Source organism: Oxyura jamaicensis, chromosome Z, assembly GCF_011077185.1.
Source record: "Oxyura jamaicensis isolate SHBP4307 breed ruddy duck chromosome Z, BPBGC_Ojam_1.0, whole genome shotgun sequence".
Taxonomy (NCBI): Eukaryota; Metazoa; Chordata; class Aves; order Anseriformes; family Anatidae; genus Oxyura; species Oxyura jamaicensis.
Genome location: NC_048926.1, coordinates 32,349,635 through 32,359,997, shown reverse-complemented (window position 1 = coordinate 32,359,997; position 10,363 = coordinate 32,349,635). Strand labels below are relative to the sequence as shown.

At 40.0% G+C, this 10,363-nt stretch overlaps 2 long non-coding RNA genes across 5 annotated transcripts in view; both read left to right on the top strand.

The window, feature by feature from the left end:
• LOC118156090 overlaps window positions 1–10,363 on the top strand; it is a 305,832-nt gene that overhangs the window by 109,830 nt on the left and 185,639 nt on the right. The window lies entirely within an intron of this gene.
• LOC118156095 overlaps window positions 6,975–10,363 on the top strand; it is a 9,718-nt gene continuing 6,329 nt past the window's right edge. The window contains exon 1 of the long non-coding RNA XR_004746154.1: window positions 6,975–6,986. This is a non-coding gene — a long non-coding RNA (uncharacterized LOC118156095). The remainder of the gene's footprint in view (window positions 6,987–10,363) is intronic.

The following is a 10,363-nucleotide window of genomic DNA, read 5'->3' as shown; positions in this document are numbered from 1 at the left end:
TTCCCTTTCCCTTTCCCTTTCCCTTTCCCTTTCCCTTTCCCTTTCCCTTTCTTTTTCCCTTTCACTTTCCTTTTTTTCCCTTTCCTTTTTTCCCTTTCCCTTTCCCTTTCCCTTTCCTTTTCCTTTTCCCTTTCCCTTTCCCTTTCCCTTTCCCTTTCCCTTTTCCTTTCCCTTTCCCTTTCCTTTTCCCCTTCCCTTTCCCTTTCCCCTTCCCTTTCCCTTATCCTTTCCCTTTACCTTTTCCTTTTTTTCCTTTTTTAATAAATCCTTGAGAAATAGGTGGAGGGAGTAATTTTTATTTTAAATGTGTTGAATTAGTTAGTCTTCTAAACAATTTATTTATTAATATAGAATATTATTTTAATTTTGGAGCCATATTGAAGAAGTAGCCTAAATATTGTGTTTTATAATCTGATATGCTCTATTAAAATTTACATGTTGGTAGCTATCTCTTTTCTCTGTGTGTGTTCTCTTTCATTCTCTGTCTGTCTCTGTCTTTTTCTGTCTTTTCTTGTGTCTGCCTGTTTCTGTCTCTTTGTCTGTGTCTTTGTCTGTCTGTCTTAGTCTCCCTCTCCCTCCTCCCTTTTCCCCCCCATCATCTCATGGTTTTGAGATTTTCAATTGGCAACAAAACTGACTGTTATTCACAAAAGGAAGATTCATCTTGTACTGTTAGCACTGTGTTCCTTTCTTCTATAGCACCATTACCATATTTGAAATTCTGCTTTCTCTTCAACTTTCTAAAGATTTGCATTAAAAGAGGATTAGAATTTTTTTTTTTTTTTTTTAAAAAAAAAAAGATAAAACGTTTTGAAATTGTTATTGATGCCACCTTAAAACCTCTGTCCAGTGAATATAACATATATATATCAGAGAGCAGTAAAAGGGAAAGGAGAAGGTTTTCTTGTCTCTTTCATAGAACCTTTATGTATGAGGTTGGACGAGACCAACCTTCCTCTGGAGGTCATCTCATCCAACCCTCCTGATCAAGTAAGGCTACCCAGATCACATTGCCCAGGACCATGTCTGGGATGTGGGACACAGGAAGACTCCAGAACATCTCTGAGAAAGCTCAGACACACACACACACACACATACACGCACACACACACACACACACACACACAGTCAGTCACAGTCACAGTCACACACACAGTCACACACACAGTCACACACACAGTCACACACAGTCACACACACTCACACACACACAGTCACACACAGTCACACAGTCACACACACACACACACACACACACAGAGTCACAGTCACACACACACACACACACACAGAGTCACACAGAGTCACACAGTCACACAGTCACAAAGTTTTTCAGGTATTTATACACATCAGTAAGATTACCCTAATCGTTCTCTCCAGGCCAAAATGTCCCAGGTCTCTCAGTCTTTCCTCATAGGAGAGGTATTCCAGTCCCTTTTTCATCTTCATGGCCCTTCACTGGACTCTCTCCAGTAGTTCTGTGTCTCTCTGGTGCTGGGGCAGGCCAGCACTGGATTCAGTCCAGGCATGGCCTTGCCATTGTTCTGTAGAGGGAAAGGGTCTTATCCTTCAAACTCTTTGAACATTTTGCATAATGCAGCCCAGCCTTGTTTGCAGCAAGGGCACATTGGTGTCTGATGGTCACATTAGTGTTCCTCAGAACCCCCAGTTCATTTTCTGTCAATTTGTTTTCCAGCTGTGTAGATTTCAGCATATATTGGTATATGGGGGCATTCCTACTCAGGTGCAGGACTTTCTCTTGTTGAACTACATAAAGTTTGTTTATTTTTAGTTTATGTAAAATAAAAGTAGTTTTCAACCAATAACTCTTTCTATATGTGGATTTATTTTTATTTTTATTTTTTAACAAGGCCATGATTCCTTTCTGAAACACAGAATAAATACCTTGGGTCTTTTCCACCCTAAGTTTATTCATGTCAATGATTCCCAGATATATTGGGTTTACATGGCAAAGTTTTAGTAGCAGGGAGGTTGCAGGGGAGCTTCTGTCAGAAGAGTCTGGAAGCTGACCCAGGTCAAATAAGAACCAGAGAGCATATTTCAGAAAATATAAGCAGACAAACAAATAAATAAAGATAAAAAAAAAAAAAAAAAAAAAAAAAAAAAAAAAAAAAAAAAAAAAAAACAGCAGGTAGGACAGCAGAGGACTGAGAACAGCAGAGGACTGAGAAAATGTGAGAGAAACAACCCTCTACAAAACAAGGACAGTGAAGAAGGAAGTGGAGGAGGTGCTCTTGGTGCTGCAGTAGAATTTTTCCTGAAGCCTATAATGTTGGAGGAGTCCATATTGGGGCAGGTAGATCTAGTCTGAGGGAGGATGCAACCCATGGAGAGACCCCACAAGAGCAGATTCCAGGCCAGACCTGCAATCAGTAGAGAGCAGCCCTTGGTGGAGCAGTTGATCTGGTGGGAGATGCCACTCATTGGTAACCCATGCTGGAGTAGTCTATTCTTGAAGGATGGACCTGGTGATACATTTTTTGAAGAACTTCAGCCCATGGGAAGCCCATGTAGGATCAGTTTGGGAAGGGTGAAATCCCATGGAAGGGATGCCAGGCTAGAGAGAAGGAAGAGAGAGAGGATGAAGGAGTGACAAAAGGTGAGGGCTGCAACCTCTTAGTCCCTGTTCCTTTGCAACTCCAGGGAGGGAAGACTGGGGGAGAAGGGAGAAGGCGTTTTTAGTTTGTTTTTAGTTTGTCCCTACACTAGTCTGCTAGTAATAGGCAAAAAAGATATTGATCTCCCTAGATTGATTTGACTTTGTCAACGGTGGTAACTGGTGAGCCATCTTCCTGTCTTTATGTCAACCCTTGAGCCCTTTTCCATTGTATTTTCTGCCCTCTCTTTCTTTGAGGAGTGGGAGAGAACAGTTGTGATGGAGTTTAGCTGCCCGTGAGGGTAGAAACACCAATCCAAAATACACTTCTGTTTTTAATTGGAAATTTTCCATTGATTAGAAGATTCATGTGATTAATGGGACATTTATTAAGGTAATAGAGAAATGTGTTAATTACATTGTGAACGTTTTAAACATTTTTTGTCTATGCTTACACATCTGTTCAAATAGGAAAAAAAAAATATATTTTAACAATCTCTCCCTCCCCCCCAAAAAAAATAATAACTTAATATAGAAAAATTGCAACAAATAGAACAAAAGAATTTCACTTCCCACAAACCACCACCCCTTAGGCAAAGTCTGTTTCTTCAGCATCTTTATCATCTTGCTCTGAAAGTAAAAAGATCTGCTTCATTATATAGTAAAGGTGACAAGAAAGACTTCAAAGAACAAATGCACCTAGTGACAGGACAAAGTTATCACTTGTAACTGGGAAAGTTCATTTGGGATCACATCATCATGTGACACAGTAAAATGGGAACATTTGACTACTTGAAGTAATTAAGCAGCTATGAGAGACAATTCCCATATTTTGAGACCAAAATATTTTGGATTATGTGGTTTTGTTATATTCACTTTTAACTGTACTGATTACGCACAACTTAGCAATATATATATATATAAGCAGAAAGAAAAAGATAAAAAAACACCATATTCTTTTTTTTTTTCTATTATAACATTTTAATCATTTTTATGCAGAGTATTTTAATTTATTTAATATTATTATTATTGCTTATTTTTAGCTAAATAACAGCAAGCTTTCAGTTCCTTCACTGACATAATCATTTAAACTCTATGTGTACATTAATCAAACTACAGTTGTAATGAAATCTCTGAAATTAAATGGAAAATTAATTTCTTCTTATTATATGTTTGCTAACCATGACATGTTAAGCCTTATTTACTTTGCTCATATTGTAGTTGGCTTCACCTTTCTAGAATTTGAATTTCAGCAACATCTATCTCTCACTGAATGTTCTAAACACGAAGAGAAAATGTTGCTTCATTTTCTGAGGAACTTCTTCAGAGAAATATTGTCCATTCCACTACAATTACTGGTGTATTTGAGACTATCAGGAAACGATCTGACTTGAGCATACTAGATATGCTTATTATGCTTATTATATTAAAGCATAATGTGAAGCCCCTTTGTAATGTCTAGCTAGAGCTTCTGAGAGCTCTGGCATCTGTTAAGACAATTTCAGCAAGAGAAAAGTAAGGTAGTAAATCTATCAATAGAAGAGCTGAGAAGAAACAGAAAATAGACTATAAAGTGAGACAAAACAGCTATTCATCTGGTCCAAATATCAATAAATACCATATGTAAAACTCCATTGGGCTAGTACAGGGCCGTCACTGAAGAAAGAACTGTCTTCACAAAGGTGAAAAGATGTTAAACACAAGAGCTGAAGATAAATTGGACACTCTTTTCTATTACTTTATGTTAATGAGAAACTGTTCTCACATTTAATAATGAAAATCTGGTAAAGTTTTCAATCTAGATGGTAAAGAAAGTAATGGCAAGAAGGCACAGTTGTGGGGAGAAAAAGAAAAAATAAGAAATAAAAATCAGTCTGTTACTTCCTTTATGGTAGAATTAGGTTTTTGTCTGTTTTCTGAGAGACAAGGATACAAGACAACTACACAGTTTATTTTACCCCGAGATTTTAATGGCATTTCCCAGGGCTCAATTTTAGGGACAGTTTTTTTCAATGAGAATATAAATGTGCTGGACACACGACTGGAAGGTGCACTAAGTAAGTTTGTAGATGATACTAAACTAGGAGGAGATCTTAACAACCTCGAGGGTAGGGAGGTCTTGCAGAGGGATACTGACAGACTAGAGGGCTGGGCAATCATCAGTTATCAGTTATATGAAGTCTAACAACATCAATTGTTGGATTCTGCAACTACAATCCAAAAGCAATCCTAGATATACATACTGTCTTGTGAATGTCAAGATTAAGAGCACATCCATGGAAAGATATCTGTGGATTCTGTCCAATGGCAAGTTAAATATGGGTCAACAGTGTGCCCTGGTAGCCAAAAGGTCCAACTGTATCCTGCTGTTGATTAAACAGAATATGGGAGGTTCTTTTTGTAAGGAGGACCAGGGAACTAAAGTCTTCTCATCTTGACCTTGGTGCCTGGAAAGGTGATGGAACAGGTCATTTGGAATGCAACCTCACAGAATATGAGGGACAACAGGGGGATCAGGCCCAGTCAGCAGGGGTTCATGAAACGCAAGTCCTGCCTTACCAACCTCATTTTGTTCTATGAGTGGGTGACCTGTGTGGTGGATGACGGAAAGGCTGTTGACATAGTCTACTTAGACTTCAAAAAGGCCTTTTGGCACGGTGTCCCACAGTATTCTCCTGGAAAAGCTGGCAGCCCATGGCTTGGACAGGTACACCCTTTGCTTTGTTAACACATGTCTGGACAGCCAGGCCCAGAGAGTAGTGGTGAACAGAATGAAATCCAGCTGGCAACTTGTCATGAGTGGTGTTCCCCAGGGGTCAGTGTTGGGGTCCATCCTCTTTAGTATCTTTATTGATGATTTAGATGAGGGAATTGAGTGCACCCTCAGAAATTTTGCAGATGAGACTAAACTGGGGGGAAGTGTCGATCTGCTGGAGGGTAGGAAGGTCCTGCAGAGAGACCTGGATGGTTTGATGGGCAGAGGCCAATGGGATTAGGTTCAACACAGCTAAGTGCTGAGTTCTGCACTTTGGCTGCAACAGCCCCATGCAATGCTACATGTTTGGGGGAGAGTATGGAAAGCTGTGCAGAGGAAAAGATCTGGAGGTGCAGATTAATGCTTGCCTGAACATGAACCAGCAGTGTGTCCAGGTGGCCAAGAAAGCCAATGGCATTCTGGCTTGTTTTAAGAATAGTGTAGACAGCAGGACCAAGGAGGTGGTTGTCCCCTTGTACTCTGCTCTGGTGAGGCCGCACCTTGGGTACTGTGTTCAGTTTTGGATCCCTCAGTACCAGAAGGACATAGAGGCCCTGGAACATGTCCAGAGAAGGGCTACAAAGCTGATGAAAGGTCTGGAACACAAGTCCTATGAGGAGCAGTTGAGGGAACTGGGGTTGTTTAGTCTGGGGAAGAGAAGGCTCAGGGGAGACCTTATTGCTCGCTACAACTACCTGAAAAAAAAAAAGGTGTGGAGAGCTGGGGGTCAGCTCTTCTTGCAGATAACTAGCAATAGGACTACAGGGAATGATGTCAAGTTGGGCCAGGGGAGGTTTAGGTTGGAAATAGGAAACATTTCCTCTCAGAAAGAGTAGTCAGGCATTGGAAGGGGTTGTCCATGGAGGGTGTCACGGTCCCTGGGGATATTCAAGGAAAGCTTGGACTTGGACATGGTTTAGTGGGTGATATTGATACTATGAAAATGGTTGGACCAGATGATCATGGAGGTCTTTTCCAACCTTAAAGATTCTATGATTCTTTAGCTAGCTGGTCAAGGAAAATGTTTGTCCCTCCCTACCCTGTGTTGGTGTGGCTTCACCTCAAGTACTGTGTACAATTTTGTTTGCCACAGTAAAAGAAGGATGTTAAACTATTAGAGTCTCTGAAGGAGAGCAACAAAGGTGATGAAAGGTTTAGAAGGCACAACATATAAGAAACGGCTGAGGCCAATGGATTTGTTCAGATTAGAGAAGTCTGAGGGTTGACCACTCTCCGTCTACAGCTTCATTGTGAGAGGAAAGGGAATGGGGGCTGGTGATATTTTCTCTCTGGTGACGAGTGATAGAACTCAAGGAAATATCACGATGCTGTAACAGTGGAGGTTCAGACTGAATATTAAGAAAAGGTTTTTCACCAAGAGTGTGATTAGATACCAGAACAGGGTCCCTAAGAAAGTGGTCAGGGCAGAGTTCAATTAATGGAAAATGTTCTCAGAGATATGGTTTAATTTTTAGGTGGTCTGGTGTGGACCCAAAAGTTGGAATCAATGATCTTTGTGGGTCCCTTCCATCTCAGGATATTCTATGATTTTCTTGTGGAATTACAAAATAAATAGCTAAGGAAAACAAGTTTCTGAACTGGTTAATTGACATGGTGAAAAAAGCAATGCACAAATGACTCATTTTAGAAGCATTTTGACTATAAATATGTTATTTCTTTTAACAAAAACTGTAGTTGTTTTTTTTTTTTTTTTTTTTTTTTTTTTTTTTTTTTTCACAAAACCACCTCCATGTTGTGCTCTTCTATTGATATTTTTAAAACTGCTGAAAGGTAATGTGTAGATGCCAATAACTGGTCCAGTGAGGTCATATTGACAGTTAAAACAGCATGTAAGAATGTGGTTTGATTAAAGACATTTTTCCTTCCATTTTGCCTTAGAGTAAGGAAAGTAGTATCTGAAGCAGAAGAAAACTTGAATGTAAATATTCAGATAGGTCTGCCTAGGTAGGATGAACAATCATAAATTGTTCTGATTACTGATTTATGACCAAATGTTTATATGGATGAAATTGTTGGAAAGTAGATTTCTAATTGCAGTTAAGTTTTAATATCCAGTATTTTATTATTTTATTATTTTATTTTATTTTATTTATTTTATTTAAAGGATGAGCTGGTGGTGGTTCCTGATAACTGCAAGAACATTCATATGATAGCTATCTTCAGGAACAAGAAAATTGATCCATGGAACTACAGACTATTCAGTTTCACCTTTGGCCCTGAGAATAGTATGAGGCACATCTTCCTGAAAAATGTTTCCAAACACATCAAGAACAAGCAGGTGAATTGGAAGCAGCTTAGAAGGCTTTACCAAGCACAAGTCATACCTGACCAAACTCATTGCCTTATGGATGATATGACTGCTTTAGCTATTAAAGGGAAATGGGCTGGATGTCATTTGCATACAAAGCCTTTGGTATGGTTTCTCAGTCTTCTTGTAGGTAAATTAATTAAATCTAGAAAGGATAGTGGAGTATAAATATTGTTCAACATTTTAATTAACCACTGGAATGACAGAAAGTAGTGTAATGCTCTGCAGATTTGTGGTCAACCTCAGATTTTATTATCAACACCAAACTGGGATATCCTTCAAAATGCTGGAAGATAACATTACATAGACATTTAGAGGGACCCATTTCCCTGGAAGAATAGTCCAACAGTATCCTTATGAAGTTTAACAAAGAGAAATACCAAGCATTTCAGACAGTGTTTCAGACCACTACAGTCTGGAGGCTGACTATCTTGGTGTTGTGGTTTAACCCGGACAGCAGTTAAGCACCATAGAGCCATTTGCTCACCTTCACCCTTACCTCTCTAGGATGGTGGAGAGAATCAGAAAAAATAAAGCCTGTGGGTTGAGATAACAAGTGGGTTGAGATAACCTGTGGGTTAAGACAGTTTATTAGGACAGAAAAATAATAATAATAATAACAATAATGATAAGAGTACTATGAATATTAATGTCTAAAATAAATAAATAAATAAATAAATAAGTGATGCACAGTGCAATTGCTCACCACCTGCTGACCAATGCCCAGCCTATCCCCGAGCAGCCAGTCCCCCTACCATGGCCAACCACCCCATATTAATTGTTCAGCATGATGTCAGATGCTACGGAATACCTCTTTGACCGGTTTGGGTCAGTTGTCTTGGTTCTGTCCCATCTCAGCTCCTGCTGCATGCTCAGCTTGTCCTGTTAGTAGGACTGGGAGAGAAGCTGAAAAGTCCTTGGCCTAGAGTTAGCACTACTCTGCCACAATTAAAACATCAATACCTTATTAGCTACTAGGAGGAAAACTAACTGTATTCTAGCTGAAACCAGGACACTTGGAAAGCAGCTTAGCAGAAAAGATACTTTGGGTTCTGGTGGACAACTTGTTGAGTATGAGCCATCATTGTATTCTTGCAGCAAAGAAGTCTGTTACCTCCTGGCCTGTTTTAGCAGTAGTGAAGCCAGCAGGCTAAAAAAAAAGTGATCCTGCCCTCTTATTCATACCTTCCCCTTGGTATGTGTAAGACTGTACATGATGTGCTGTGGCCAGTACTAGGCTCGCCACTATGAAAGATATGGATATACTCAAATGACTCCAATGAAGTGTTATGAACATGATCAGGGGGCTGAAGCAAGTGGTACAAACAAAGGCTGAAGGAATTGAGTTTCTGGGGAAGAAAGGATTTTAGGAAGATCTTACTGTGGTTTTCAGATGAACCATGGGAAGGTTTAGATAAGATGCAGCCAGATTCTTACATGTATTAAGCAAAAGGCTAAGTGCAATGGTCACAATTTATAACCAAGAAAGTTCACAGAATCATAGAATAGTTTGAGTGGGAAGGGACCTTAAAGATCACCTAGTTCCAAACCTCTTGTCAGGGGCAGGGAGAGCTTCCACTAGATCAGCTTGATTAAAGCCCCATCCAGCCTGGCCTTAAATACTTCCAGGGAAGGGGCATCCACAACTTCTCTGGGAAACCTGTTCCAATGCCTCACCACCCCAAGTAAAGATTTTCTTCCTTACATCTACCATCATATATATCTATTTAATAGATATCTCTCTATATCATATATCTAATCTAAATCTACCAGTTTACAGACTACACTCCATGTCCTACCACTACACTCTCTGATGAAGAATCTCTCCACATCTTTCTTGTAGTCCCCCTGTGTGTACTGGAAGACTGCTATAAGGTCTCCCTGGAGCCTTTTCTCCTCCAGTCTGAACAACCCCAACTCTCTCAGCCTGTTTTCATAGGAGAGGTGTTCCAGACCTCTGATTATCCTCATGGTCCTCCTCTAGACTCATTTTAATTGGTCCATGTCCTTCTTATGTTAGAGGAACCAGAGCTGAAGGCAGGACTCAAGTACTCATAAGAGGAGAATAGAGAGGGAGAATCACCTCCCTCAACCTGCTGATCATGCTTAATACAGCCCAGGGTACAGTTGGCTTTCTGGGCTGCAAGCACACTTTGCCAGCTCATGTCAATTTTTTCATCAAACAACACCCACAAGTCCTTCTCCTGAGAGCTGCTCTCAATCCATATTCCACCTAGTCTGTATTTGTATTTGGGATTGTCCTGACCCAGATGCAATACCTTGTACTTGGCCTTGTTGAACTTCATGAGCTTTGCACAGGTCTACCTCTCAAGCCTGTCTAGGTCCCTCTGGATGGCATCCCTTCCATCTAGTATGTCAACCACATCACACAACTTGGTCTCACTGGCAAACTTACTGAGGGTGCACTTGATCCCAACGTCCATGACACCAGCAAAGAAAGTAAACAGTGCCAGTCTCAATACTGATCCCTGAGAAATGCTACTCATCACTTATTTCCACTTGGACAATGAGCCATTGACCACAACACTTTGAGTGCAACCATCCAGCCAATTCCTTACCCACTGAGTAGTCCATCCATCAAATCCTTGTATCTCTGTGATAAATGATTAAGTCCCAAATAGGATTTTTGTGATTTATTAAG